The following is a 7028-nucleotide window of genomic DNA, read 5'->3' on the forward strand; positions in this document are numbered from 1 at the left end:
TTTTAGACCGATACGGAGCTTATCATACCAGGGTTTCCTCAGGGGAAATGTGTTTTTTTTTCTCCCCCCCCCCCCCCCCTCCATCCTTATTTTCCGTGTTTTTAGGGCACTTCTATTATGTGTTCTTCAGATTTCGAGAGTTCCCTTAGTCTTTGTCTCCGAGTCTATTCACATCAGATATAACCAGATCTGGACAATACACAAAGGGGTCTTATAGATGTGGTTCATGTAAAATTTGCAATCTGATGTTACCTTCTAAAACCTTTGAGAGCCCTACTACTAAGGAAAGATTTAATATACAGGCTTTCATAAATTGCAAAACCACATACGTCATATACCTTCTCACCTGCGGCTGTGGGAAACAGTACGTGGGACGGACTAGGAGGAGCCTGAAAATACGTGTCACGGAACATGTCAGCCTCATTAAAAACAAAGATATCATCCATCCGGTCCCACTACACTGCACCCACTGCCCCAGGGGAGATAGTAGTTTCCTCAGTTTGTGGAATTGAATACATCTCTCTCCATGCGAGGGGAGGTGATCGAATAAAGTGGCTTAATCAGAGGGACGCCTATTGGATCTTCACTTTGAGGAATACTGATTGGGACCTGGGGCACTTTCTTTGATCCGATGGTCCTCCATCTGATCAAGTAGTCTTCCCTCTGTTGTCTCTGTGACGTTATGCCATATGTTATATAGTTATATTGCTATAATGTTCCCCTCGTTCACGAACTAGTCTTGTTGTCCTGGTAGCGAGCCTATAGCTCTCTTAATCTATTAAAATTTACGTAATCCTAATGTGCGGTGTTAGATCGTACAGGGGTATAGACAAAATGATAGCGGGTAATTAGGGGTTCATTAAACTTTTCTCGTAGACAGGACCCTACACTCTAGTCTATGGAGCCATTGTTTAGTAAATGTCTATATAGACTATTGCATTCTTCCTTGTGTACCAGCGTGCATGGTGCATTGTCTAGATCAAGCTGTGACTAAAACATCTAACTTTATATAGCTGATGATATTTGAATCTATTGTGAGTTCCCATTTAATGTATTCTTATATATTGTTTAGATGTGTATTTTTGTGTTTATGTAGATTCCTCCCCTTCCCTCCCCCTCCTCCCCCTCTTTTTCTTTATTTTCCCTTTCCTTTCCCCTTGTTCTTTTCTTCCTTTTTCTTCTCTCCCTTTCCCCCCCCCCCCCCCTTTTCCTCTCCTATCTTTTTTGTTCTTTTCCTTTTTTCCTGTATTTGGGTCTTGGATGTACATTCATATATTTTTTTTAAAAGATTATGATAATAAATAATTGAAAGCATTTTTATATATTGTGACATAGTCCAAAGATTTTAGGCAGGTTTCTGCCCCATTTTAGGTCAGAAAGTGCAGGAATAGTTAAAAATCATCCGTTCCACAGCTTCCCATTAACTCAGGCAGCTGGATGGAAAATCCAGACCACAGATTACAATGGGTCTAGTTCTCCCTCACCTACTCTTCTAATCACATGCACAGGTATTTAGAGCAGAGAGGTTTTGCATTTCACTCTCTCTCCTTAGAGCCTGGAGGCTGGGGGTATCGCTGCACCCCAGAATCCAGTTCGGGGTGGACGGCCCCTCCAAGTATCACAGTACCAGAGGATTTGCCTGGACACTTGGGACCGTGTTCCCACCACGAACAGATAAGACAAAAACAAAACAAATGTTTATTGCTGTTGCTAAAAGACTGTGCTGTATCTAGTGACCCTAAATGAGAGGGCATTGTTTTAAGCTGAGGAACCAGGTTAGTTGGCCCAGTTAGTTCGCACTTAGAGGCTGATTCTGATGTGTAGTTAGTTCCCTGAAAGGGATAGGATTTCTTTATATGATTTGGCTTTTATTTCTTAAAAGTGACACTGTGTGAAATGCTATGACACTGATATAAGTGAACTGCCGAATGAAAATGTCTGAGTGCCTCTAAACTACACATGTTAAAGCTGCAGTACCTTACTTGGATGAAAATAAAGCAGGCAGAAGCCTGACTTAGGCAATATAATACTTTGCATGATCCTGTTTGTTGTATAATTAACCCTAGAAGACTGTGTCGGGAAGAACCCAGACAGACGTCAGCACTACAAAAGAAGGGCATTTGTCACAATATATACAGTATATGTGTCTGTACAACTCAGTGCTTAAGGGGTTAGGGATACTTGATTGTTAATTTGGGGACCTTATGTCTTTCTATATTTTGTGTTTACAAGTGTATATGTGGATATGTGTTCCTCTATCTGGAAACAATCACAATTAGGGATGTATGACATCAATTTCTTTTCCTTTTTTTAATTGTATTTTTGTAGTATTAATAGAATTGTGATCATATTTGTTATGCAAAAGGGTTATATTCTTTGGTTTTTAATATTCTATCTCCCTTTGAAAGAATTGTGGTGACCTTTGGGTATTGGGGCCGAGTGACTGACGTCATGATCAACAATACAGGAGATGTGTAAGTGTCAATAAAGTTTCCCGGTTAAAAATTGAGATTGGCCAATCAGATTTTCTGTGACTGAGACCATACACCTCTCTTATGTGTTGGGGAAAGGTTGTGTGGTCTTAATAAAGTTTCTTCAGTTTGACACACATTCATTGCCCTATCAGGGCTTCTGTACGAAGAAGCAAAAAGCTGATTGGCCAACTGGCCGTGACGTCACTCGCCGGTGCGATTGGGTTTTTGTATTTAAATGCTGGTTGTTTTGCTAGTATTTACACCTTGATAAAGGGCACACGGCCCGAAACGCATAGGTCTGTTACCTGTGCTGCTGCTCTAGGGGTCATGCCTGATCCTTTTATGGATTAAAAACCCTTTTTTTTTACCTGTGAGCCTCCTCCTACTTTTTTGGCAGTGCACTGCCATTTTTTCTCTACTGTCCTAAACATCAAGGAAATCATTCAAGCGCTCAAGTATATGTTTACAGTACGTTTTGAGCATGTTTTTATTATTCCTAAGTACTTACTTTGATCAGATGTGGCCACCTTTTTAACATTTTCATTTAAAACTGTAAACAAAAGAAAAGCGTCAGATATCACCATATCTACGGAGACGCTATAAAACAACATCTCATAGCGTGGTTACGTGTCCCCAGAAGAAGCTGTGGTCACGGCGAAACAGCTCTAGGGAACGCTGTCTCAATCTAGTTTACTGTACATAATACCGCGCTCCTCCCTATTGAAGTTTGCTGCAGGTAAAAAGTGTCAGTCTGGACATCACCTTCCATTGAATGGTGGGTGAATGTGTAAGGCTGACAGAGAGATGTATATGTGTAAGTTGTATTATATTCACACCAGGGAATTTGTGCACCCTGATTACCTTTATAGCAAAGGTAAGTATGATACTGGCTTTAGCCAGATTTTAATTGCACTACTCACATAAGCTCATGCTTTATTTAACCCCTTCAGGGATTTAACACTTTTTTCACTAGTCCATGGGACAATTATTACATATTTATACAGTATAGTGTAGGTACCTGCATTAAACGGGTTGCCTTGACGTGGCATGCAGGCTTACAAATGCTTTGGCCAAAGGGTTTAACCAAATACCCTTTTTCATGAGAATTTTATTTTATCTTAGCCTAATTGGTAGGAGTGCAGGAATCGTTCTTTTTGTCAATCTAGTTTACTGCATGATCCTTTGGCAATCGGACGGAAATTACGCGTACCTGCAGGATGGGATCTCCTCCCACGGAGCAACATGGAGTAACATGGTACACGTATTCATTACTACTTTATCTCACAAACTGTGTGAACATTGTGAACATTGTGGTTACAACTGACATCAAAATATCTTTCAAAGTACTGAGATAAAATGTGCAGCACAGTATTGCCACCACAAGCACTACACAGAGTACTACACCTCACAGGAGTATAAGTCTCTAGACATTGCTCTACTGAAAGCTTACAGTATGTGAGAGTGTTGTTTTTCAAAAGTTAACATATGCCTTATTCCTTCAATCAAGTTTTCAGCATTGTATGAACATACAGTGTAAAGTGAATGACCCGGCAGTTGCCATTGTGAGTGCTGTGCTGTGTGGAAGTACTATACTTTAAAACCTGTTCTGTTGGAAGCTGGTAAATCTGTTGGGACTATCTAGGGTTAAAATATGCTTACACCTTCAATCAAGTTTTCACTACGCTGAGAGTCCGTGATCAAATGTAATTGTCTACTCATATAGGACCTTTTCAACCAATTTGTATCAATGCTGCTATACTAAGTGTCAGCCTTTTAAGTAGTAGGCAATGCATTTTTTCTATTTGAAAGATATCTAATTAACTGTTCAGAAATTGCGTTATCCATCTACACCTTCACAATAAAACAACTATCAGTGGATCTGTGGAATCTAAGATAAGCACAAGAATTTGCTATAATGAGCGGAACAATGGACCAAAGTATTAGCCTTTGTGATTTACTCCAATAAAAAGCTACTCTAGCCAACTGAATCCTATTGTTTCAGGAAATGGTAACGTCACAGAAAAAGCAAGTGTTTATTTGGATGAAGTACTTAAAAGTTACGTCACCACATTGCCATCATATGTACGTGACACTAAAGATGTGTTATGTAAACTGAAGGGAGTAACTCTTGATGAAAATACATTGTATGTCAGCTTAGATGTGGAATCACTATATACTATTATTTCACATGAGGTTGGTATAAAGGCAGTTCAACATTTTCTTATGTCCAGAAGTAGAAATCACAGTCAGCATAGTGAATTCATCACCACTCTCCTTGAATATGTACTTACTCACAACTATTTTGTATTTAATGGAAAATACTATCAACAAATCCAAGGGACAGCTATGTGCACTACCTATGCCCCCATGTATGAGAATCTATACTTAAGCTGGTGGAAAGAGACAAGGGTTTTCAAAGATTATCTAATGGAGTTTACTGAGTTCATAGACCTGGATAAGATAAATCGATGACATCCTACTAATATGGAGGGGTACCAGCGAACACCTGGAAAACGTTATCAAAGCATTAAATAAGAATGAACACAATTTAAAACTTACATCTGAAGTAGATTTGCAACATATACATTTTCTGGATCTAACTGTCTCAAAAAATGCAGACGCCACCATCTGTACCACAACATATAGAATACACATGGCTACTAATACCTACCTCCAATCGGATAGCCATCATCCGGAACCTCTTAAAAGGTCTGTAGGCCAATATTTACGTTTAAAACGCAACTGCTCTGATGAAACAGAGTTTAAGAAACAAGCGGACCTTATGAGGGACAGATTCCTTAAACGTGGATGTAGCAAGAATGTACTAAAAGGGCATACCAACGAGCCTTAGGCACAAACAGGGACTCTCTTTTAACAAATAAGGAAAATGACAGAACTGGTGATGGGAAACTCATCAGGTTTGTCCGTACATAAAATACCAAATGGAGAGAGATGAGGACCAGCATCCAAAAACACTGGAATATCTTTCTAAATGATGAAGATTTAATGAACACTCTAAAAAACAAACCATCCATGGTATGGAAAAGAGCACCGAACATTGGAGATAAAATAGTTCACAGCCACTTCCAGAATAAAGGACAGAATACTAGTCATTTGATATCAGATCAAAACAAAGGATCTTACAAATGTGGCTCTTGCAAGGTCTCCTGCCAGTTTATGGCAACAAGCAAAACATTTTCAAACAGTGATGACACCAAACATTTTGCTCAAAAAACATTTATGAATGGCAAAACGGCAGGAGTGATCTGATTACATGTAGATGTGAACTCAAATACGTTGGCAAAACATGCAGATAGCTGCGAAGGAGGGTGTTGGAATATACAGGTTCTATTAAAAATCTATATGACACACCAGTCTCAAGACATGTGAGAGAACAGCATGCGGGCAATACAGGAGTGCTTGCTTTCCAGGGCATAGATCGCCTATTACCTACAATAAGTAAAGGTGACTGGGATAAAAAATTACTCCAAAGTGAAGCAAAATGGATCTTTAATTTAAATACTATGTCACCAATAGGTGTTAACAAAGGTTTCATGTATATACCGTTTATAGAATAGCATGTTGCTTTTTTAATGACATTCAATTCACGATGAACATTAAAAAGATACTCACTATAAACCTTTATTTTTGTGACAGAGACATATATATGCAGAGAACGTTTCTGTTACTATATGTAACATTATCCTAAACATCAAGGAAATCATTCCTACGCTCAAGCATATGTTTACAGTACATGTTTTGAGCATGCTTTTATTATTCCTAAGTACTTACCTTGCATAGATGTTTCCAATGTTTTTACATTTTCATTTACATCTGTAAACAAAAGGAAAGCGTCAGATATCACCATAGCTACGGAGACGCTATAAAACAACATCTCATAGCGTGGTTATGTGTCCCCAGAAGAAGCCGTGGTCACGGCGAAACAGCTGTAGGAAACGCTGTCTCAATCAAGTTTACTGCATGATCCTTTGGCAATCGGACGGAAATTACGCGTATCTGCAGGATTGGATCTCCTCCCACGGAGTACCATGGAGTAACATGGTACATGTATTCATTACTACTTTATCTCACAAACTGCGTGAACATTGTGAACATTGTGGTTACAACTGACATCAAAATATCTTTCAAAGGACTGAGGTAAAATGCGCAGCACAGTACTGCCACCACAAGCACTACACAGAGTACTACACCGTACAGGAGTATAAGTCTCTAAACATTGCTCTACTGAAAGCTTACAGTATATGAGAGTGTTGTTTCTTCAAAGGTTAACATATGCTTATTCCTTCAATCAAGTTTTCAGCATTGTATGAACATACACTGTAAAGTGAGGGACACAGCAGTTGCCATTGTGAGTGCTGTGCTGCGTGGAAGAACTATACTTTAAAACCTGTTCTGCTGGAAGCTGATAAATCTGTTGGGACTATATATGGTTAAAATATGCTTACACCTTCAATCAAGTTTTTAGCATTATCAACGCTGAGAGTCAGTGATCACATGTAATTGCCTACTCATACAGGGCTTATTCAACCGGTT

This window comes from Ascaphus truei, unplaced genomic scaffold (genome assembly GCF_040206685.1).
Source record: "Ascaphus truei isolate aAscTru1 unplaced genomic scaffold, aAscTru1.hap1 HAP1_SCAFFOLD_436, whole genome shotgun sequence".
Classification (NCBI taxonomy): Eukaryota; Metazoa; Chordata; class Amphibia; order Anura; family Ascaphidae; genus Ascaphus; species Ascaphus truei.